At 35.3% G+C, this 10015-nt stretch overlaps 2 long non-coding RNA genes across 6 annotated transcripts; one reads left to right on the top strand and one right to left on the bottom strand.

The window, feature by feature from the left end:
• The first annotated feature begins 440 nt into the window (after window positions 1–440).
• Window positions 441–4314, top strand: LOC306999246. Of its 4 annotated transcripts, XR_013797790.1 has the most exons (5): window positions 441–831; window positions 1542–1643; window positions 2397–2506; window positions 2652–2767; window positions 3747–4311. It is a non-coding gene; the product is annotated as an uncharacterized lncRNA (long non-coding RNA). The 4 variants fall into 4 exon arrangements; XR_013797787.1 differs by having other exon boundaries at window positions 441–1643; window positions 2652–2751; window positions 3747–4314; XR_013797788.1 differs by having other exon boundaries at window positions 441–1643; window positions 2655–2767; window positions 3747–4312.
• A 1350-nt stretch (window positions 4315–5664) lies between these two features.
• Window positions 5665–8890, bottom strand: LOC306999131. Of its 2 annotated transcripts, none has more exons than XR_013797741.1 (3): window positions 7689–8494; window positions 6738–7009; window positions 5665–6587 (listed from the first exon to the last, which is right to left on the bottom strand). It is a non-coding gene; the product is annotated as an uncharacterized lncRNA (long non-coding RNA). The 2 variants fall into 2 exon arrangements; XR_013797742.1 differs by adding an exon at window positions 8501–8890 and having other exon boundaries at window positions 5666–7009; window positions 7689–7790.
• Window positions 8891–10015: the final 1125 nt, after the last annotated feature.

The raw sequence follows: 10015 nt of genomic DNA on the forward strand, positions 1-10015 counted from the left end.
TCTTGTTTCTTGTAGTTACAGGGTAAGTATGACATTGCGGGCCGTAAATTAAAGTGGTGCTTCTTACCCTCTTGTTTCATGTAGTTACAGGGTAAGTACAATAAAAACACATGTAAACACACAATCTGATATCACTTGGAAAACTTTATTTGAAAAACAACTTATTTCAAAAAAGATTTACAACATATTACACTTATTATTCTTTATTCCTTTTTTAAAATCAACTTTTCATTTTAAATACTAAAGTCCTGACAGAAAGTATACGTTTTTGCATGGCTTCCTACTTCCTCCTCCTCCTCTTGTTCCTCTTCTTCTTTTTCTATCATTCCACTGATTAGCCTAATCTTAAGAATGAGTCTTTTGCTATCTGTATTATGTATTAAAAGAAAATACAGTACACCCAGAAATGTTCTCGTAATTTACTCATCTTTTCGCAACCCAGTCTCACGGCAGTTCGTGATATGGTCACGTAATTTAATCTATTGATTCGTGGCACGGGCACGTTTATTTCGTTATTTTCGTAATTCCAGCACGTTTTTTAAAACTAATGTGTTTCAATGGGAAGCATCTTTCGTGATCAAAGCACGATTCTATCTCCCTATCGGGCTGCAGTAGAGAAGCTGTTTAATCAACATTTATTCACGAGATCTTATCATGGTTTATGTATTTATTTTAATTATATTATTTCGTTCTTATTGCCAGGGAAGCTGGATTGCTTTGCTGTTTATTGATATTTAAAAAAAATATTTTATTAGTAGGAATTCGCGCTGAAGAAGTCTCATTCCGAACACCTCGCGATATTTGGCATCAGTTCACGTGTGCCAGATGTTGGTAAGTAGTCGTAAATACGCTGTCCTAATAATGTTTGATATAATGTATTTTCTGTGTGTCGAAATTAATCAGATTAGCTCAAGTTCAGTCACTGCATTATATCTGTCATCTCAACGGAGGCTTTGCGTTTCATTGCTTTCTATGAAAATGGTTTCTATGGTGATTAAACACTGTCTGTCACGTGATGTGCTATACAGTAGGCCTAGAGTAGACCTTCAATCAGTTAATCATATTCATATCAGGTTTTTAAGTTGTACAATTAGTTCCAAAGTTGTATGTGTAGTAGAAGCACAGTAAAAACAACACCATGCTTTTACCACAGTAACATTAGTTTTACTGTGATAAGTGTAGTAAAAAGACAGTAATCACACAACTTACCATGCTTTTACCACACTATTGGTAGTTTTAATGTGGTACTTATTGTAAATGCACAGTGACCACAACACTAACCATGCTTTTACCTCAGTAACCTTAGTTTTACTGTGATGGGTAGTAAAGGACAGCAATCACAAAACTTACCATGCTTTTACCTCAGTATTGGTAGTTTTAAAGTGATAATTGTAGTAAATTATGCATATTAACCACAACACCTACCATGCTTTTAATGCTTAATAATGTAACATCCAATATTTGTAAGGAAAATCAGTACTTTTCCCTTTAAATAATCCTATATATTATACATAATGATATTTTATTTTCTCTGTTTTCAGCTGAAAAGACCAAAAGGGCCTTTCGGACTCAGTCAGCCCATTATTGTTTGAGGACAAGTAAACGGAGGAGACGGACCGCTGCAAAGACAAATATTCGCAATGGTACGTATGTGTTGGTTTTAACCCTAAATCAAACATTTTATCAAGCATTTGTTGTTTCTTAAACCTGTTCTTACAAAACCCAAAGCCCAATCAGTATGAACAGTCTCAAAGTCTTAATAATTCACAAGATTTAACAAGTTGTCAAATTCGTACGATACTAGTACATATTTGTATACTCGTACATAATCCTGCAGCTTTTACTCCTAGTGCTGTCATTGGCTACTGCCTCAATTCCTGTACATATTTATCGCGACATTTGTAAATCAGTTGCGCCCCTTCTTGGAAAGTAGTCTGATGTCCCACACACTGTCAGAAAGTTTATATTAATTGCATTGTATTCATTAAAATGATTACAAATTGGTCCCTGTCTGTTCATGTTCCAATGTCCAATGATACATGATGTCTCTCCACACCTCATAACCTACCTCTGTTTGCAAGAGTGGAAAAGCTAATCTGACTTGTCACATGACATCAGATACTCGATTATTTTGTCGTAATCAGATCAGTTACACTGCTGATAACTGTCCCGTTTGCATGTAAATCATGTTATTTTTAAACGAGTTCATATGATTATTGCTTGCTATTAAAGACATACTTTTATTCATAGAAATGCCAACATATCAGTGAACGTATAACATAAAAATGCTTTTAACATTTAATTATGCAACACTCTTTACAGAAATAAATCCTACAGTTGTATAACTGACTGCTTGCATGTAATGTAATAAAATGACCTTACTTTCTGTATTGCAGGATTACTTTAGATCTCTACAACATCAAACTCAACAGCTCTTTTAAGAGCCAACCCTCACAAGAGCTGCTAGTGATTCGCAGCGGATCTTGCCGTGATCAGCCCTTCCCAGGTAAAGTTTCTAGAATATTTCAATCAGTATTTACTCATCAAATGCTCTCTCCTGAATCGTAAGGTAAATTATAACTGTCTTAATTTATGTTTCAAGAACAATAGTAATTGCACATAGAGTAAGTAGAGACTTTCTTGTTTTACAGCAGAGAAGGAAGACCAGTCCTTATATCAACACAAGCTAATCGAATAAGTCCTTTGTTTCGGGTGAGGAAGGAACATCTGCTGCCCAAAGAAGACAGAAAGGTGCGCGAGTCCATTGGTATGTCTTGTATTGAAACAATGCTGTAATATGTAGTACATAATTTGATTTTGACAATTTTACATTGTACAGGTTATCACTTGGTTTTTGACCAAGTGAAGCTCTTGAAACTAGTGACAGAAGAGTTTGTTGTCTTGAAAAAAATCAAGCATCACTTGCAAAGGCAAAAGAGACCATGCCTTTCTTAAAGATCTTTTAAAATAGGTTGCTGTTGATATGGGTAAAAAATGTTTTGTTCAGTACTTAGCTTATATTATTTGCTGAAATATTATATATATATATATAATATATATATATAAAATACTTCAATGTGTATATTATATAATGTACTGACTGCTGCTTTGTAAATTTAAATCAGGAACGGCCAACTCTGGCCCTTTAGCGTTCTCCTTTTTGAGGTTGAGAGTTTTCCTCCAACCCTAATCGAGCACATATGAAAATCTTCAGCTTTACTTACAATAGGCAGGAGGGTTTGAGGTTGGAGCCAAATCTGCAGGACAGTGGACGCTAAGGGCCAGAGTAGCCCATCACTGCTTAATATATCGCAGAACATAGGCCCCGTTTACACGAAGTGAAGACACAGATATTTCCCTGCGGTTTTGGCCTCTCATTTACACGAAAACCGAGTTTTTATCACAGAAAACGATTATTTCTAAGAACTCGGGCCAAAGTGGAGATTTTGGAAAACTTTGTTTGCACGTTTGCATGTAAACTGACGTCACAGTATGTGACTATTTTCGGGATTCTGACTAGCTAACATGGGCTTCAGCTTCTCGTTACACTGCCACCTACAGGTTTGGCATGCTCTGGACGGCATATACACGGGTTCGTGTGCACGATGATATTTTTTAAAACGAAGAGGGGTGAAATGTCCGTTTATGAAAATAGCCTTCCACGTGTAAACATAGCCATAAAGCTGACATGACTGTCCATTAAACAACTTAATTTGTATTGTTTGGGTTTTTTGCTTTACTTTCAGACCAGGACTGGAGAACGCCTGACAATGGGATGTTGAGACTTCTTCCTCTGGTTGAGAAAAAGCTACACCACATCAGTGATCACATCTTCTGTTCTTCTGTTGTACTGTAGGGTACACCTGAACAAACTGTTTAGACGAGGAAGAAGAACATGAACATGATAGAGACATGTACAGGGAAGAGCAAGAAACCAGTTTAGCTGTGATAATGAATCATTATTTTCCAACACAATATCAAATCTGTTTTCTGTATCATAGGTGACTGAATATGATTCTCTGGCACTCATTTTGTGGCTCAGCAGCTGTGAATGGATTAATATGATGTTAATGTATTTTTGAAAACACATTTTTATTTATCTTGAATCTCATTGTCTTTATGCTACTTTATCAACTTTATGCTGTGTCCTCCAATAAAGTATTGTGTAATAAAGTATGGTGAATATTGTGTATTGAAAGTGGTGTTTGGTACAGTAAAAAAAATATATATATTTGAGAAATGTTAATTTCTTATTTCTTTAGTTTAGTTTAAAACAACTACAATTTTAAATTTTAATTTTAAAACAACTACATGTAATTAATTACCATGATTCTTTTTCTTAGGACATACACATTTAGATCTGGTTAGTGATATTTGGGACAACAATGCAACAAAAGTTGCACATACTTGCATGTATAAGCAGTTTGCAGTAAAATAAAGGGAAGCTATGTGAATAACAAGAGGCTGCAGTGGCTATCTTGCTATAAACACTTCAAGCATAATTGAAGATGATCCATGTTGATCATTGTAGTACATCTACTAGCCTACTGCATTTAAAATGAAAGCATAGACATTACTGATGTCAGGCATATAAGCAGCAATCAGAGGGGGTGAAAAGGAAATGTTGGCAATGTTTTTTTGTTGTTTTACTGAATGGTGCATTATTCCTGTGTAATAGTAATAGTGTGTGTAGATTGTACTGCACTTCCACCCCCAAGGGCCCAGCAACGGCCCCCAGAAGAGCAAAAAACTGCACATTTCAAATGGCTGTAACTCACAGTCCGGTTAGTGTATCAAAGAGAAAATCAGCAGGACAACTGCTTATGCTATGTTTACCAAATACTGTTGTGCACAGTTTTCTGACTTATACGGAAAGCTGGCATAAAGGTTATTTTTAAAGTACTCACAGTAAATTATCAAATTTCAGCCTGTCCCTCATATATGTCATAAACGTTTGCACAATGAACAAATTTAGATATCCAGTTGTCCATTAAAGTTATTCTTTATTTAACATTTATTGTTTCATTACTAAACGTTTTAAACTACATTACCCAGATATCTTTGTCATTCTATCAATGGAACAGGAAACATTGTCCTGTAGTTCATTGAAATGAGCAGACATGCTTAGGGTTAGGGTAGGGATCTCAGTAAAGGAGCAATTTCTCACAACATAGAGACACTTTATAGTTAACTTTATGTATAACTAACGCAATAATAACACCAAAACATGCTTTGTAACATGAAGCGCCGTTTTATATGGGTTAAACGATAGTCCAATCACAGCGAGCTCTGCGATAAAGTCACAGCCAATAACAACCCAGCTGAACAGATGCGTCACACTTACTTGCCCATTTATGGTAAATGATGACAGATCTCTTCTGGTTCCGGCTGTAGGGATAGATACCTTAAATATTTAATATTTGGGCTGTAATGTATTCATTCTAATTAAATTATAAAATCACATTTAAAAACAAGACTCCTCTGTGTGGTTACCATCCAAAAACGAGATCACATGATCAATGACACAAATGTTTATATTTGATTAGACTGATTCAAAATTACATTTGAAAGATAAACTTTTTTCTAAGCAATGGCCTACAGCAGGGGTAGTTTTGCAGTATTTTAATTAAAGATAATTACATATACTAAAGTGCTTCTAACATTTACAGCGTATGTATAGTATATCAAAGGTATATCAATTATATTCAAATAAATGTAACAAAATCACAATGAATGCACACAATTTTGAAAGCATATTCCAATATTTAATGTCAAACTGTTTAAAAGACAAATTTAGTGCCAAACCTACTGCACAACAGTATAAAAATCAGTTAATTATATATAAAAAAAATATCCAGATACAGGGGCAATCTATTATAGTGACACATACAGTAACGTTAAAAAAATCGCTATGATGAAGTTACATTTTTACAAACCAAGAGATGAGATTCAACTTTGTTATGTGAAAATATATTTGTTTCTTCGCTTTAAAGAACAAATAGGCAAAAATGTAAGCACAACATTTTACATTCTCAACTTTAATTCTATATCCCTGTGATTATTGGTCACTTTTATTGTAACTAAATGAAAGGCAACTTAAAATAGTTAATGATTATAAACGTCAGTAAGAAAATGCTTCAATAAAATACACCCACGGGTATATTACATTTACATTAATCAGGTAGTGATGTAATGATACCATAGATGTAGTTATGGTGGACATTTACTATAGTGACAACTGTAATAAAATGTTTAATGAAGCTAAATGTAAGACATGAAGTCCATCTAAATGTAAAGGTAACAAACTCAGAATAATGTCCAGTATGTCAAGTGTGTCATTTCTGTAATATTCTTTCAGCACCAATAAGATTTCCATAAATATTGATTGTTTTCTCTATCTTCAATTGTTCGGACAAACACCTGCTATATACACTTGCAGAAATATACATGTGTCTATTGCATCATGAAGTCACTGCATGACTAGAACTAATGGATGGCAATGAATATGTCCTTTTGGAAAACACCTGATGCACACTGACGCTTCTTTGATGAAGGGATTAGGCAGACATCAAGTACAGTTTATGAAGCTGAAAAGAGAAAACAAAATGCTTTAACAATATGGAAAAAAGATAAATCACTATCTTCAATATTGGTTCTGCATATATCAAAGAGATCCTGAGGAGGAGTGGGACTTCACATGAAGACTTTCAGAAACTGTGACAGAGCAAAGGGTGCACCTCGCTGGACACATCCGACGCATGCCCAAACAACACCACCCAAAGACAGTGATGAAGTGGACACCAACAGGAGGATGCAGGAGACAGGGAAGACCAAGGAAGACATGGAGACAGATGTTTCACGAAGACCTGAACAATGTCAGTGTCCCATGGGAAGATGCGGAGAACTTGGCCACGGATCGAATACGTTGGAGGACACTTGTTGCCCAATGTGCCCAGCACAGGACTTGATGATGATGTTGGGAGTTTATCCATAACTGTGGGATATATTTCTGTAAAGAGTGTTGCATAATTAAATGTTAAAAGCATTTTTATGTTATACGTTCACTGATATGTTGGCATTTCTATGAATAAAAGTATGTCTTTAATAGCAAGCAATAATCATATGAACTCGTTTAAAAATAACATGATTTACATGCAAACGGGACAGTTATCAGCAGTGTAACTGATCTGATTACGACAAAATAATCGAGTATCTGATGTCATGTGACAAGTCAGATTAGCTTTTCCACTCTTGCAAACAGAGGTAGGTTATGAGGTGTGGAGAGACATCATGTATCATTGGACATTGGAACATGAACAGACAGGGACCAATTTGTAATCATTTTAATGAATACAATGCAATTAATATAAACTTTCTGACAGTGTGTGGGACATCAGACTACTTTCCAAGAAGGGGCGCAACTGATTTACAAATGTCGCGATAAATATGTACAGGAATTGAGGCAGTAGCCAATGACAGCACTAGGAGTAAAAGCTGCAGGATTATGTACGAGTATACAAATATGTACTAGTATCGTACGAATTTGACAACTTGTTAAATCTTGTGAATTATTAAGACTTTGAGACTGTTCATACTGATTGGGCTTTGGGTTTTGTAAGAACAGGTTTAAGAAACAACAAATGCTTGATAAAATGTTTGATTTAGGGTTAAAACCAACACATACGTACCATTGCGAATATTTGTCTTTGCAGCGGTCCGTCTCCTCCGTTTACTTGTCCTCAAACAATAATGGGCTGACTGAGTCCGAAAGGCCCTTTTGGTCTTTTCAGCTGAAAACAGAGAAAATTAAATATCATTATGTATAATATATAGGATTATTTAAAGGGAAAAGTACTGATTTTCCTTACAAATATTGGATGTTACAATATTAAGCATTAAAAGCATGGTAGGTGTTGTGGTTAATATGCATAATTTACAACAATTATCACTTTAAAACTACCAATACTGAGGTAAAAGCATGGTAAGTTTTGTGATTGCTGTCCTTTACTACCCATCACAGTAAAACTAAGGTTACTGAGGTAAAAGCATGGTTAGTGTTGTGGTCACTGTGCATTTACAATAAGTACCACATTAAAACTACCAATAGTGTGGTAAAAGCATGGTAAGTTGTGTGATTACTGTCTTTTTACTACACTTATCACAGTAAAACTAATGTTACTGTGGTAAAAGCATGGTGTTGTTTTTACTGTGCTTCTACTACACATACAACTTTGGAACTAATTGTACAACTTAAAAACCTGATATGAATATGAATAACTGATTGAAGGTCTACTCTAGGCCTACTGTATAGCACATCACGTGACAGACAGTGTTTAATCACCATAGAAACCATTTTCATAGAAAGCAATGAAACGCAAAGCCTCCGTGGAGATGACAGATATAATGCAGTGACTGAACTTGAGCTAATCTGATTAATTTCGACACACAGAAAATACATTATATCAAACATTATTAGGACAGCGTATTTACGACTACTTACCAACATCTGGCACACGTGAACTGATGCCAAATATCGCGAGGTGTTCTGAATGAGACTTCTTCAGCGCGATTTCCTACTAATAAAATATTTTTTTAAAATATCAATAAACAGCAAAGCAATCCAGCTTCCCTGGCAATAAGAACGAAATAATATAATTAAAATAAATACATAAACCATGATAAGATCTCGTGAATAAATGTTGATTAAACAGCTTCTCTACTGCAGCCCGATAGGGAGATAGAATCGTGCTTTGATCACGAAAGATGCTTCCCATTGAAACACATTAGTTTAAAAAACGTGCTGGAATTACGAAAATAACGAAATAAACGTGCCCGTGCCACGAATCAATAGATTAAATTACGTGACCATATCACGAACTGCCGTGAGACTGGGTTGTCTTTTCGCTACCGACACACTGTCACCAGCGTCCAGCGAGTGCATGTCATGAGAGTCGGCTTGGCTTCGTGTTTGGTGAAGCTTCACGCGTTCATTACGTTCTCGCGGGAGTTAGATGTGAAACTCGCGCGAAAACTGCCGTCTCTGTTCTTCTGTATTGTTTGTTTTTCATTATTATTATGTGTTATTGTTTGTATTTTGTTGTGAGCATTAATAAAAAATAAAAAAAATAAAAAAATCGGCATTCGGTTTCTCGGCGCGCTTACGTCACGCGTGTCAAGCGTGAACTCAACCCTCTCATGCACGCGCAAGTGACAGTTGGTCGGAACGGAAGCGATAGTCTTTAAAATATTTATTAAATATTTGGTATTTTTCTTACAAACACTTATCGTCTCACTTCAGAAGACATTGATTCATCCATTGGGGTCGTATGGATTACTTTAGTTATTGCTGTATGTGCTGTTTGATGTCAACTTTTAGGAACACATGGGCTTGCATTATGCATTCACAGAGATTATATATTTTTCTAAAAAAAAAAATTGTGTTAATCTGAAGAAGGAAATTCATACATCTCGGATGACATGAGGGTAAAAGATGAGTAAATGGTGAGGACATTTCTGTACTGTATTTTCTTTTAACACATATAGAATAGCAAGAGACATGGGATTCCTTCTTAAGATTTATCAGTGGAAAGAAAGAAGAAGACGAACAAGAGGAGGAGGAAACCAAGCAAGAGAAAGTGTTGTAAATCCGTTTTAAAATAAGTTGTTTTTCAAATAAAGTTTTCCAAGTGATATCAGATTGTGTGTTTACATGTGTTTTTATTGTACTTACCCTGTAACTACATGAAACAAGAGGGTAAGAAGCACCACTTTAATTTACGGCCCGCTATGTCATACTTACCCTGTAACTACAAGAAACAAGAGGGTAAGAAGCACCACTTTAATTTACGGCCCGCTATGTCATACTTACCCTGTAACTACATGAAACAAGAGTATATTTCCCCAGCATTTAAAAAAAAAAAAAAAGTTGCAATAGTTTTACTTGCCTTGAAACAACTTAATCAGTGCACCTTTGCAATAAAAACAAATTTGCCTACTTTATAAATGCACTGATATA

Source organism: Phoxinus phoxinus (assembly GCF_949152265.1).
Source record: "Phoxinus phoxinus genome assembly, chromosome: 5".
Taxonomy (NCBI): Eukaryota; Metazoa; Chordata; class Actinopteri; order Cypriniformes; family Leuciscidae; genus Phoxinus; species Phoxinus phoxinus.